This window comes from Bufo gargarizans, chromosome 3 (assembly GCF_014858855.1).
Source record: "Bufo gargarizans isolate SCDJY-AF-19 chromosome 3, ASM1485885v1, whole genome shotgun sequence".
NCBI lineage: Eukaryota > Metazoa > Chordata > Amphibia > Anura > Bufonidae > Bufo > Bufo gargarizans.
Window position 1 is genome coordinate 411,100,047 of NC_058082.1, and position 13,816 is coordinate 411,113,862.

A 13,816-nucleotide genomic window follows, 5' to 3' on the forward strand; every position below is an offset into this window, starting at 1 on the left:
TGGCATGTCCACACCAGTGAGGTCACTGCTGCTGCCAGTGATTGGTTGTTCCAAATTAATCCATGTTGTCACAGGGAGTCAGCAAAGAGTTGGTATACGGGCGGAGGGTATTGCTAAGGTCAGTATTACTATTGTTATATCGTTTTAAGTGACGGTAATCCTATTTGTTATCTCCTCTTTGTAAACCCACTTTCTTAAGGAAGTTTTTAAAGGGGAATTCTGGCAGGTAAAAGTTATCCCCCATACCCCCTGCAGCTCTCCTGAAATGACTTGAGCAGCCGGTAGCACATGCACGTGACCGCTCCATTTATTACTATGGGATTTTCGGAGATAGCCGAGTAGAGGGCCTGCAGGGCCTCCATTCTTGTGATCAGTGGGGTCCCAATGGTAGGACCCCCACTGATCTAATAGTTATCCCCTATCCCGTGGATATGGGATAACTTTTACCAACCGGAATACCTGATTAAGTGAGAAATCTGCTGTGACAGTGTCTGGTAGTGGCTCATTGACACATCCCTATTGCGAATGCATGTACAGGATGTCAAGTATGCATGTGTATGGATGGGTCTGATGGAAAAGTGGTGTGCTAAAGTAGCATTCAGCAGATAGCCATCTAAGGCGACGTTCACATCACCTTTTTGTTTTCTGTTCTGCCACTGCGCCACCAAATTAATATAATTAACCCCCTAAATATAAATGTGGGCGGCTGGCACCCAGCCTTAATGACAGGGCACGGCGATCCCGTGAACCACATTAATTATCCTCTCTGGTGCCGCACCTTTGGGGGGTTAATTGACGCAGTTCGTGGGATTGCCTTGCCCTGCCGCCCAGATTTGTATTAAGGGGGTTAATTATCATCATTGGTGGCAGTGGCAGCTTCTGATCAGAGCCCCAGCAGTGTAACCCTGGGGCTCTGATTGGTTACCATGGCAGCCAGGACCCTACTGAAGCCCTGGCTGCCATGGTAAGCTCCCTGATGCTGTGTGTACTATGCAAAGGGCAGCAAGAGAGTGTGAAGTTCTATTCACCCTAATAGAGCTCTATCAGGGTGAATAGGACAAGGGACGAAAGATCCCAGGAACTAGCCCTTAAGGGGTGAATTGGTTATTAAATTAAATAAAAACACCAAAATATTAAAAGTTTAAATCACCCCCTTTCCCAATTTTACATATAAAATATATAAACAATAAAAAATAAACATATTGCGTATTACCACGTCCGAAAAAGTCAGAACTATTAAAAGATTTTAAAAATATCTCCTAAGCTGTGAACGCCGTGACAGGAAAAGGAAAAAAACAACACGCTATTTGCCATTTTTAAGTGACCTTGTCCCCCCCCCCCCCAAAAAAAATAGTATAGGATTGTTCTATTATGGGCTGAATGTTCCATAAAATGCAATGCACAATGCTTTTTTGGTGTTTTATTTTTTCGCGTGGTATCGAAATCGAATCAAAATTTTGGTATCATGACAACCCTAGTTTGCAGCAGTAAAGGTGGTCATACACATTAGTCTATAGGCCCGTTTACGACTCTCCTGATAATTGCCCTGTGTAAGGCTAGGTTCATACCTGAGCGTTTTACAGCGCGTACGTAAAAAGCCCTACACCCCAAGAAATACAGGAGCTTCTTTGGGGCTTATTGTGGCAGTTTTTCATTGGATGCCTCTGTGGTTAATCACACAAATGTACTACACGCGTTTCCAAAATACAAAACCGCCTGTAAAAAGCACTTATCGAATACGCTCAGGTGTGAACCCAGCCTTAAGGCTGCTGCCACTTATCCGATTAATGAACAAACACTCAATCTTCGGGTCATGGCATCATTATTTTGGCACCGGAAATCATAGTTTGTGGGCAGCAGATTTCCCTGTGTTAACAGGAATGTGTTGCTGGCAAACCTGTGAGGGTGGCAGGGAGCCAATTATCACAAATGGTTCGCTCCTGATAATTGCCTTGTCAGTTAGTCCATACAAAAGGACCTTCACCGGGTGTCATTGAACACGTAGGGCCAATTTGAATGTTCACCAGGTTATCCTCTGGTCAACAGTCTACCTAGTGTCTATTGTGTATGGCTATTTTAAGGGCCCTTTCACACCTGCGTTATAGTCTTCCGGCATAGAGTTCCGTCGTCGGGGCTCTATGCCAGAAGAATACTGATCAGGATTTTCCTAATGCATTCTGAATGGACAGTCCGTCCTTCAGGATGCATCAGGATGTCTTCAGTTCCGGAACGGAACGTTTTGTGATCCATGCGCATGGGGCGCTCTGACGTCATTCTGGAGCGCCCCGGGAGCCGCGCGGATGGTAAGTATGCTGCTCCCCCGCTCCCCACTACTACTATGGCACCCAGGACTTTAATAGCGTCCTGGGTGCCATAGTAACACTGAAAGCATTTTGAAGACGGATCCGTCTTCAAATGCTTTCAGTACACTTGCGTTTTTCCGGATCCGGCGTGTAATTCCGGCAAGTGGAGTACACGCCGGATCCGGACAACGCAAGTGTGAAAGAGGCCTAAAGGACAATTTACAAGAAAGTTCCCACCTTGACAAAAAGTGACTCTCATTGCTAAGTGTAAATCCAGCATACTGTGGGTCTTGAATCAGGAATGCATAAAATGTTTCAGCCTTTGATGATCTCCTCCTTTATTGAAGGCCTCTGTCTCATGTTATGTAATGTAACTTGAGCAACCGTCTGCATCTTGTATCCGGTACTAAATATAATGTTTAATGTTTTAGATGTTTACTGACCTACTTCCATATATTTAAGTTACAATTAAAAAATTCTTTATATCTCGTCCGCTTGAGCCTTAGGCTTGAAGCCGACAACTTTCTACGTCCATGCTGTCAGTTCATACATGGGAGCGGGGGAAGGGCCTCCTGTGAGAGCCACCAGTTATATAGTCTTGATATAAGCTATAAAACACTCAACCTCGTTGCCAAGTGGTGGAAAGCTATACTTTATAAGGGTACTTTAACCCTACATTTTTCTTGGAGGTATACCTCAGGAGCGTTTCCAGATGAAAACTACTGTTACAGGTAGATTGTTTGAACAGCAGGCTGTTGGGCCTATGTGCTGTGGAACCATCCTAAGTGGCAACCTGTAAGTCTGGTCAGGCCATACGCACGCTTGTGTTTCCACCTTTGCCGTCTGTTGTCCATGGCACTTTATAAGAAGAGATGGACAGATATGGCAATGGACCGAGGGAAAAGGCAGCAGGCGTATAGCTCTGAAATGTTACTTGTATTACCCTGCCACTGAGTAGATCAGTTTGTGTGGTCTTTATACCGCCGTGGTTTTGTTATAAGCTGTATTTATTGAAAAAGTTATTTGGTGTGCATTGTGTCATTGTACGTAGCACTGATGTCATGGAACAGGGCTCAGAAGCTTCAGTTCATTTCATCATGTGGCTAGGATTTCTCTTTAATCCATTCTTCTACACAGTAGCATCTAGACCAGACTCCTAAGTAATACAAGGGTTTTATTAACCGACTTTAAAGCCGGGGTAGCAAAGGAAAGTAAACAAGTGGAGTCGTCCAAATGTGCTCACGAGTGCTCCACTTGGATTAGGTCCTATTGAACATGATTGTATTTTAAATCCCCTGAAACGCTTGACGGTGACAAACCAAAAGCAAGGCTTTGCCTGAAGTGTTGGCGTCCAGAGCCTGCTCCAGTGAGTGAAGTCGTGGATATTTGAAAATGTCAGGCAAACCTTTGTCTAAACCTTGTCTGTGAAAAAGATTTGTTTGTTTTTGTCGAGTATGGATTCTTTTTGTTAATTTCACCACATTTACAGGGACTGTTTTTGTTTAGCTCGGGGGAAAAAACAACCTTTAAGCAAAGAAGCTCTTTCAAATCAATCGCTCTTTGCATCATCATTCATGAAAACCTTTTGAGTGGTGGTTTGGGTGATTTTATAGTCTTAGAAATAAGCAAAGGTACCAGCTTACAGAATTCATGATGTGATCTACTGACCTGTCCTTACTTTATGGTACAGGTTTGGGGCATTTCACCTTTATAACCGAGAAGGGACCCTCAAACCAGAACTATTGTACCACCTGTATAACTTGTCAGTTTCAGCATTATGTAGAAAATGCATTTATAATGTAGCGCCTGTTGTGTGCTAATTAGGGTTGTATAGTCATGGGGCCGGTCCAGCTACAGTATCCTGAAGAGTTAAGCAGTCTGGTCTTCAAACCCTCCCTTCCAAGTCTCAGACTGTTGTCTTGTACCCTGCAAGTGTATTCTGCCCAACTTTATTGCTGCATGGTGCATCTAAGAGACGTATGCATTAGAGAACAACTTGAAAAACAGTAGAAGTCCTTGAAATGTATGGAAAATCTTTTAATGTTCTATTCTGCTACTTCTGACTTTTGTGGCCTCCTACAGTGATAGATACTGATTTATCCTATTGCAGTACCATAAGGCATAGTATCCCTGAATAAAGCTAAGGTGTAATCAGGGACGGACTGGCCATAGACCTCACAGGGAAAATCCCTGGTGGGTTGATACCCACCTTAGACACACACACACACACACACACACACACACACACACACACACACACACACACACACCTGCTGATTTGGAACGTAACAATCTGAGATCCTGAGAAGTTCTGCTCGGACAGTATATTGTACTGCACTGTGGTATTTAGTTCTGCTCGGGCAGTCTATTGTGCTACACTGTGGTATTTAGTTCTGCTCGGGCAGTCTATTGTGCTGCACTGTGGTATTTAGTTCTGCTCGGGCAGTCTATTGTGCTGCACTGTGGTATTTAGTTCTGCTCGGGCAGTCTATTGTGCTGCACTGTGGTATTTAGTTCTGCTCGGGCAGTCTATTGTGCTGCACTGTGGTATTTAGTTCTGCTCGGGCAGTCTATTGTGCTGCACTGTGGTATTTAGTTCTGCTCGGGCAGTCTATTGTGCTGCACTGTGGTATTTAGTTCTGCTCGGGCAGTCTATTGTGCTGCACTGTGGTATTTAGTTCTGCTCGGGCAGTCTATTGTGCTGCACTGTGGTATTTAGTTCTGCTCGGGCAGTCTATTGTGCTGCACTGTGGTATTTAGTTCTGCTCGGGCAGTCTATTGTGCTGCACTGTGGTATTTAGTTCTGCTCGGGCAGTCTATTGTGCTGCACTGTGGTATTTAGTTCTGCTCGGGCAGTCTATTGTGCTGCACTGTGGTATTTAGTTCTGCTCGGGCAGTCTATTGTGCTGCACTGTGGTATTTAGTTCTGCTCGGGCAGTCTATTGTGCTGCACTGTGGTATTTAGTTCTGCTCGGGCAGTCTATTGTGCTGCACTGTGGTATTTAGTTCTGCTCGGGCAGTCTATTGTGCTGCACTGTGGTATTTAGTTCTGCTCGGGCAGTCTATTGTGCTGCACTGTGGTATTTAGTTCTGCTCGGGCAGTCTATTGTGCTGCACTGTGGTATTTATTTTTTTGTCTGCCCCTGGGTGTAATACTTGATACAACTCATGGGCAACAGTGGTGTGCTTTCTGCCATCCCTTTTAATGGGAACCTGTGGTGAACACTGACGTTTCCCATGACAATATTTACTTGAAACCATAATCCTGACTCCAATTTTGTCCAACTTATAGCAAAGAAAAAGCCCATGAGTCCAAAGGATGACCACACCAAGATGTCCATCTCTCACACCTAACTTTACCATGAACTACATTTCTGGGCACTTATAGCCATTAATCCAAAACTTTGGTTTGAAGCGATTTCCATCTATACTTATCTTCTTGACAAATGCTTGAATTGTATGCCTTCACTTGGTGCATGACCCCTATATTATATTGTGAATGTTGTCTATATACCTGTCTTTATGGCATAGCCTTAAACACCCATGTACACAACTGTATGGACTGCTTGAATTTACATGTATGTACATGCTCAGTGTAATCCGGGAACATGCTGTACGAGTTCTGCACCAAGTATTTTAGACTTCTTGTACCTCACCCACATTTGGTTAATGACATGGCGTAACCTCATATATTGCTATTAAGGATGAGCGAATCGACTTCGGATGGAACATCCAAAGCCAATTTGCATAAAACGTTGTTAGAAACTGTTCAGAGCAGGCGCTCCGTACAGTATTAGAATGTATTGGCTCTGATGAGCAGAAGTCATTAGGTATCACTTGGAACCGAACCAGAGTTGGGTAAAAGGTTTCTTACAGTAGAAATTAATTTCTGAAGTTATTATGCAAAGTTCTGCGTGACTTCGCGGAGTAATAACTTTGGCTTATCGGAGCCAATACATTCTAATACTGTACGGAGTGCTCGCTCCGTACAGTATTCCAGCTACGTTTTATGCGAATCGATATTGATTTAGTTTTGCACCCTTATGTTGGGTGCAGTTTTCAGTTGGCCATGTACACTATACTGTACATTATATACAGTTCATAATACTATGCTGATTTTCTCTGAGGTGCTGCTTGACAATGAATCCTACCTTGAACACATTTTGATAAGAAGACAGTGACTCGCTTTGTGTGTTGGTTTTGCCCGGATATAAATAAAGTCACTATTTAATCAAATGTGTGTGTTGAGTGATGAGTTAAGTTTAATTATTACCTATGTGTTAAAATTGCTACTCTAAAGCTCCTTTCACACGTCCGCAAAATGCGGAACGGAATTGCGGACCCATTCATTTCTATGGGGCCACACAATGTGCTGTCCGGATCCGCACTTCTGGGTCCGCAATTACGTTCTTTGAAAAAAAATAGAACATGTCCTATTCTTGTCCGCAATTGAGGACAAGGTTAGGCATTTTCTATTAAGTGCCGTTGATGTTAGGTCTGCAAAATGCGGAACGCACAATGCTGGTGTCTGTGTTTTGTGGATCCGCAAAACACATACGGATGTGTGAGTGGACCCTAAGAGGGAGAGTTTAGTGCAGAAAAGTTGCAAATTGTGGCACAAGTTCCGCTTTATACCCACTTTCTACGTTTGGGTGGGCAGGATCTCTGCAGCACAACACATTTACCAGTACACAGTGCACATTAGACATACTGTAAAGAGGTCCTTTATTAAACAGAAATACGTCTAAATTGGGCATATTTCTGCCGCAGATTGCAAAGGTCCTTTGTGCCGCAATCTGTGACTTCCCCTCTCTTGCCAGGTTTAAAAAAAGTGGGCTTGGCGGGGAAGCGGACAGGCCCGGAGGCCCGTCTCATTTATTATTTTTTACGCCTGTTTTAGGCATAGAAAATGGTCTAATTGTAGCAGCAACAGTTAGACCATCATTACATTTCGAAGCAGCAGTGGATCCAACGAAGTTATGCAGAGGCCGGTGCCTCTACATAAGTGTGGCGGATCCGACACCAGCGTCTAAAATGCTGGTCTTAAATGTGCCCCAAAATGTACTCTAATTTTGCTTACCCGAGAGAGCCAGTGTCTCTTTCCCACTTTGCTGGTCAGGTCAATGGGAACTTACGCAGGTAAGAAGATAGCAAATGTTGATAAAAGGAGACAAGCCCTTTGGTGCCTCCCAATGTTGCTATATTACCCAGAATGGGGGAAGAGGTAATCAAAAAAATCTACTGACTTGCCATGAACATCCAGTGCGTACTGGGAAAGACTTATTTTGTAAGTCGGACATAAACTTAGGGGCACATTTATTAAAACCTAAGCTGGCGGTAGTTCCAGCGCCACTTCTAAATGTAAGACAGCCTCCTAGCCATTGTACATTTAGACCTTTTTCTGCGCCTAAAACAGACATAGAAAATGATATATGAGATGGGCCTCCCTGGCCGATCCTGCCCATATCACGCTCGCTTATATAGACCTGGCAAGAGTGGGCAGCAGTCGCAGATTGCAGTGTAACTAACCGCTGCACCGCAATCTGCACCTGAAATACGCCTAATTTAGACGTATTTCAGATTGATAAATTACCCCCTTAATCTTTTCCTATTCTCTGGGGCTTAATCACTGAACCAATCTCCAATACCAGAGGTTTGCCTCCCACCAAATATGCAACTCTGATTTCCCCACCAAGCCCAGGGAATCGGGCCTCATCCTAAGAAATGCTGAGCTTGGGCTTCTAGAATATATAGCCAAAGGTTTGGAACAGCAAGACCTCCTTCTTTGTAAAGTTTCCAATGTAATGTGTGGGCTTTGTTTATTCAAATTAAGGTTATGGAAAAGTCTTTGGATTTTACAGAAGTATCTCACAGAGGTCCATACAGAGGCATTGTGTAATATGTAAAAATAAATTGTAGTAAAAGGACCATTTTAACCAGATTAGCTTTGCCTATTACTGAGCACTTCTCGTCAGGAGGGGGACAACATTAACGGGGTTGCCCACTTTTATCTATTGATGACCTATCCTCAGGACTGGTCATCAATATGAGATCAGCTGGGGTGCATGTTTGGAGAGAAAGCAGTGCTCATACGAGCTCTGCCTTCTTTTCTCTGTTTACCTGTTCACCGTCACAACTTCAGCAGTGAGCAGGTGTAATTACAAGTATGGTGTCCCATTCACTTCTATGGGACGGCTCTGTCTGTTCAAGTGAATAGGACTGAACCGTCCCATAGAAGTGAATGGGGACAGCATAGCTGTAATTACACCTGCTCACCACGTCAATTGCGACGGCGAGCAGATAAACATTAAAGAGCAGGCAGCGTTGCTTTCTCTTCAAAAAGCTGATAGGGAGAGGTGTCGGGAGTCGGCCCCCTGCCAATCTGTTATTTATGTCAATAGAAAAGGGCAGACAACCCCTTTTATGAGCAACAGAATCCTAAAAACGAACTGAAATCTGATACCCATGTACCGGAATGTACAGACTACTTGTAAAGGAAGAGAGTGTCAACACAGACATGGGTAGGGGATCCAACGGCAGCATACTGATTTGTCCCATTTCATGGGCAGGCTGGAGTATGTACCAAAATTAGCAATACGTGGCATAATTGGATCTATAGGGTTGAACACAACTCCCACAAAATATATCATGTCATCTGCGTATAATGCAATGCGCTCATCGAGCCATAACATAAGACCTTAACAATGGAGGAGGCACGAATTAGTTGAGCCAAAGGTTCTACTGCGAGGGCAATAAGGGACAACCGTACCGGCTGCCCTGACTCAAAGAAAAAGGTGAGCCTCGGCGATGCCAAGAAAACACAGGGTTGATCGAGACACTGTCACTCAAAGTGGAGTGGAGAGTACAGGGAGCTTTGCGCTAGCGGTGCTCCTAGTGCTATGGCCTGCCATCTGATGCTCCAAAGGCCTAATTTACATACATAACCCTAGAGAGGAAACAAATATGATGTTTTAATTAGTATGATCGACCCTACCAGGAAATATGCCTGGTTTAATAAGGTTTATCATGCTGACACAGAGGCTCTTTAAGACTAGGGCTACACAATGACGCAGGCTGGCCGCGGCCAGGATTGCAGATTGGTTGTGTTCCCTTATTATTAAAGCACCATTCATTCCATAGTGCTGTACATATGAGAAGAGGTATACATACATAATCATTAACAAGACATGCACTAATCATAAACAAGACGGGTTACAAACTGGTACAGAAGGAGAGAGGGCCCACAATCTACACGGTATGGGAGAAGGACACAGTAGGTGCGGGTTGAGTTGGTCATGGCGGTATAGAGGCAGCAGGGTCACTGGTTGTAGGCTTGTCTGAAGAGGTGGGTTTTCAGGTTTCTTTTGAAGGATTCCACTGTAGATGAGTATAAATTAACCCCTTACCGACCAGCGCCGTACTATTGCGGCGCAATGACCCCCGGGCATAATCGCTTGGGAACCGGGGTGTGATGGCTGCTGTGCCTTTCTGTGATGCTTGTGGCTTGCTGGGCCTTGTGGTGAAAAGAACTTTCCTGCTGAAAAGAAGATGAACATCTGGAATAGATTTTTTATTTTATTTTTTCATTTGTAGCTGTTCCAGATCCCTAAACCACCCTCCGTCCCTGTCCCTTTTGATCTTTTTATTATTATTTTTTTTTACCATTTTCCAGCTCTGCGTGCAAGCTGTGACTGCCAAGTGCTGTTCAGTGCGTACCTGCCTGATCAGCACCTGCGGATTATTTGTGCTGATTTCTTAGGATATTTTTAGTTTTTTTTGTTAAAAAAGTAATTAAGGCTTTATATAAATATATAGAGAGTTCTATATTTAAGTTAAATTTTTAGCTAGTGTTCACTGTAGTGATTTTTTATATTAGAGTTTTTGCACGCACGCACGATCTGCGTGCGTGCTGCAGAGCACCAATCAGTAGTGTGCGCAGTAGCATCTGCACAGTTTTTTTTGGGTGTGAAAATAGAGCTTCAGTTAGAGTTAGTTACTTAGATATATATAAATTTCAGTTAGTGGCAGTTTAGGTTTTTGCATGAACGCACCATCTGTGTGCATGCATTTTGCAGAGCACTGAGCACCGATCAGTAAAGTCTGTTACTGATCGCGTCTGCTCAGTTTGCACTGCAAGTTTTTTTTTGTTTGTTGCAGAAAATACATTTTTTTTTTACTTTTTTGTGCAAAATACTTTTTTTTTTTTTTTTTACTTCTTAATTTAAATTTATTACAATTACAAGCCCCTTCACATGTGAAAACACTACATAAACACCTCACACTAAATAAAGGTTTACACGTTTCACAAGTCACACCCTGATAAAATAAAAATGGCCCGTCCATCCCAACGAGTGTACTCATCTGAAGAGGCATACGCCATTCTTGCCTCTGATACTAAGACTGATAGCAAGGGAGAAGAGGATGCCACTTTTCTCTGCTCCTCTACCCCCTCACCCCCTCATCATCTGCTGATGAGGGACTCTCTAGAAGGCACCCCAGGGTAGCAGCGGAGGCAGCCCCCCAGAGTGACCCCATATGGACCCCACCCCCTGACGTTTATCAGTCCCAAATTCCAGAGTTTGTGGGAAACTCTGGAATCCAAATTGACTGCACAGGCTTCACAGAAATAGATTTTTTTCAAAATCTTTTTCAGTGTAGATTTAGCAAATTTTAGCGTGGCCTAAACAAATTTATTTGCCCAGCAGTTTATTACCCAGAAGTTGAACGCCACATCGCCATTCACAAGATCTCCCTGGTTGAACCCCAGTTAAAGCAGCAGAAATGATAATCTTCTGGGGGCATCTGCTGCATATGGGGCTTGTTAAAAAAACTGAAATAAGACTGTATTGGAGTGTCTTGTACCACACTTCAATATTCAGTAATTCCATGGCCCGGAATAGATTTGAGTCGATTCTGAAGTTTTTGCATTACAACGATAGTGCACAGTGTCCGCTCCAAAATGACCCAACATTTGATCAGCTTTTTAAAATTAGGCCTGTCCTTGACCACTTCAGCACCAAGTTTTCTGAAGTGTACACCCCAGAACAAAATATCTGTATAGATGAGTCCCTGCTACATTTCAAGGGGAGGGTAAGATTCCGCCAGTACCTGCCTAGCAAGCGAGCAAGGTATGGCATAAAAATGTATAAACTCTGTGAGGGTAGCTCCGGGTACACCTATAGGTTTGGGGTTTATAAAGGGAAAGATTTCCGGGTAGAACCCCAAAAATGCTCCCTCCTCCCCAGTCCTAGGAATTAGTGGGAAGATATTGTGGGACTTACTGCACCCACTGCTGGATAAGGGTTACCACCTCTATGTGGATAACTATTATACCAGCTTGCGGCACAGCATGCAAAAATCTGAGAGGCCTCCCTAGATCCCTAGTAGGGCAACCACTTAGAAAGGGTGAAAGCAGGGCTCTCCGCAATGAGAACATGCTGGTGGTTAAGCACAAGGACAAGAGGGACGTCCTTGTACTGACCACCATTCACAGTAATGTCAACTCCCCTGCCGCTGTACGTGGTACCACTACCACTGTCCCCAAACCAGACTGCATTCTGGACTACAACAACAGGCACATGGGTGGGGTTGATCTTTCAGATCAAGTTATCAAGTTCTGAAGCCCTACAGTGCCACATGAAAAACAAAAGTGTGGTACAAACAGCTGGCCATACACATTGTACAGATGGCAAAGTATAATGCGTACGTGCTATATAAGTCTAACGGACACACAGGAACATTTCTTCACTTTCAAGAAGTAGTGATCAAGGCCCTAATTCTTCCAAACCAAGCAGAAGAGGGACCCAGTACTTCTGTAAGTCACAGTGGCCGTGTTGTACCAGGACAACATTTACCAGCTGAAGTCCCCCAGATAGCAAGAAAGGGAAGGACCCAAAAAAGATGCAGAGTGTGTTCAAAAAGGGGTATTAGAAAGGACACCATTTACCACTGCGAAACCTGCCCTGAAAAACCTGGCTTGTGTATGAAGGAATGTTTTAAAATATACCACACATCCATGGAGTATTAATATAATTTCATCCTTTATGCTCCCTGTAATATTTCCACTTTCCAACAACCACTGCATATTTTTTTCTGTGAGACAACCGTGCCCTTTCCACCCCTTTTGGTACGAGGGTGCACTTTCCAAAAAGGGGTCCATTTTTTTAATGCGACATGGCAGCTAAAATCCATATCTGTTTATTCAGGCCTGCAAAAACCATATTTTGCACTTTGCCTCTAGAGCCCTGCTGTGCGCCCATACAGTAGGCTACAAGCACATATGGGGTGTTTTCAAAAAGGGGAGAAAATGGGAAACATATACTCGGGTGCATTTTCTCCTTTAACCCGTTGTGAAAGTGAAAAATTGGGGTCTGCTAGTAATTTTTCATTTTTCCAAATGTGTGCTTTGAAATCCTTTCTCTACTATTTCTGCCTACTGTGAGACACCTGTTTGCTGAAAAGTACCCTTTTCACCACTTAAAATGTTCGTACAGGGGTGCTCTTTCCAAAATGGGGTCACTTCTTGGGGTTTTTCATTTCTGGGAAGCTCAGGAAATTTATTTAATGCGACATGGCACCTAAAATCCATGTCTGCCAATTGAGGCCTGTCAGCAAAATTCACATTTTGCTGTTTGCCTGCTGTGCGCCCATACAGCAGGCTACAAGCACATATGGGGTGTTTCCTGAATGGGGAGAAAATGGGGAACACAACCTGGGGTGCATTTTCTCGTTTAACCCCTTGTTTAAAAAAAATTGGGGTCTGCTGTTAATTTTATTTTTTTCACAAATCTGTGCTTTGAAATGCTTTCACAAGTATTTCTGTGTTCTGTGAGACACCTGTTTGCTGAAATGTACCCTTTCTACCACTTAAAATGTTTGTACGGGGGTGCTTTTTCCGAAATCTGGTCACTTGTTTCTTGGGACCTCAGGAATTTATTTAGTACAACATGGCACCTAAAATTCATGTCTGCCAATTCAGGTCAGCAAAATCCATATTTAGCTTTTGGACACTAGGGCCCTGCCATGCGCCCATACATCATTTTTTGAGCACATATGGGATATTGGCTTATTTGAGGGCAAATGGGTAACAAAATGTAAGGTGCATTTTGTCCTGTTACTCCTTGTGAAAGTGAAAAATGTGGGTGTAAAGCAACTTTTTCTGTAAAAAAATTGTAATTTTTCATTTTCACAGCCAAGTGTTTCCTAATTCTGTGAAACGCCTGATGGGTCAAAGTGCTCACTACACATCTTGAAATATTCCTTGAGGGGTGTAGTTTCCAGAATGGGGTCACTTTTCGGGGATTTCCACTCTAGGGGTACCTCAGTGTGTGTTCAATTGCAAGATGGTGTCTGTGAATTATTCCGGTGAAATCTGCCTTCCAGAAGCCATTTGGTGCTCCTTTACTTCTGACCCCTGTGGTACGCCCATATAGCAGTATACAAGCACATATGGGGTATTGCTGTAATCGGGAGAAAATGGGCAATACATTAGGGGGTATATTTTCTCCAGTTCC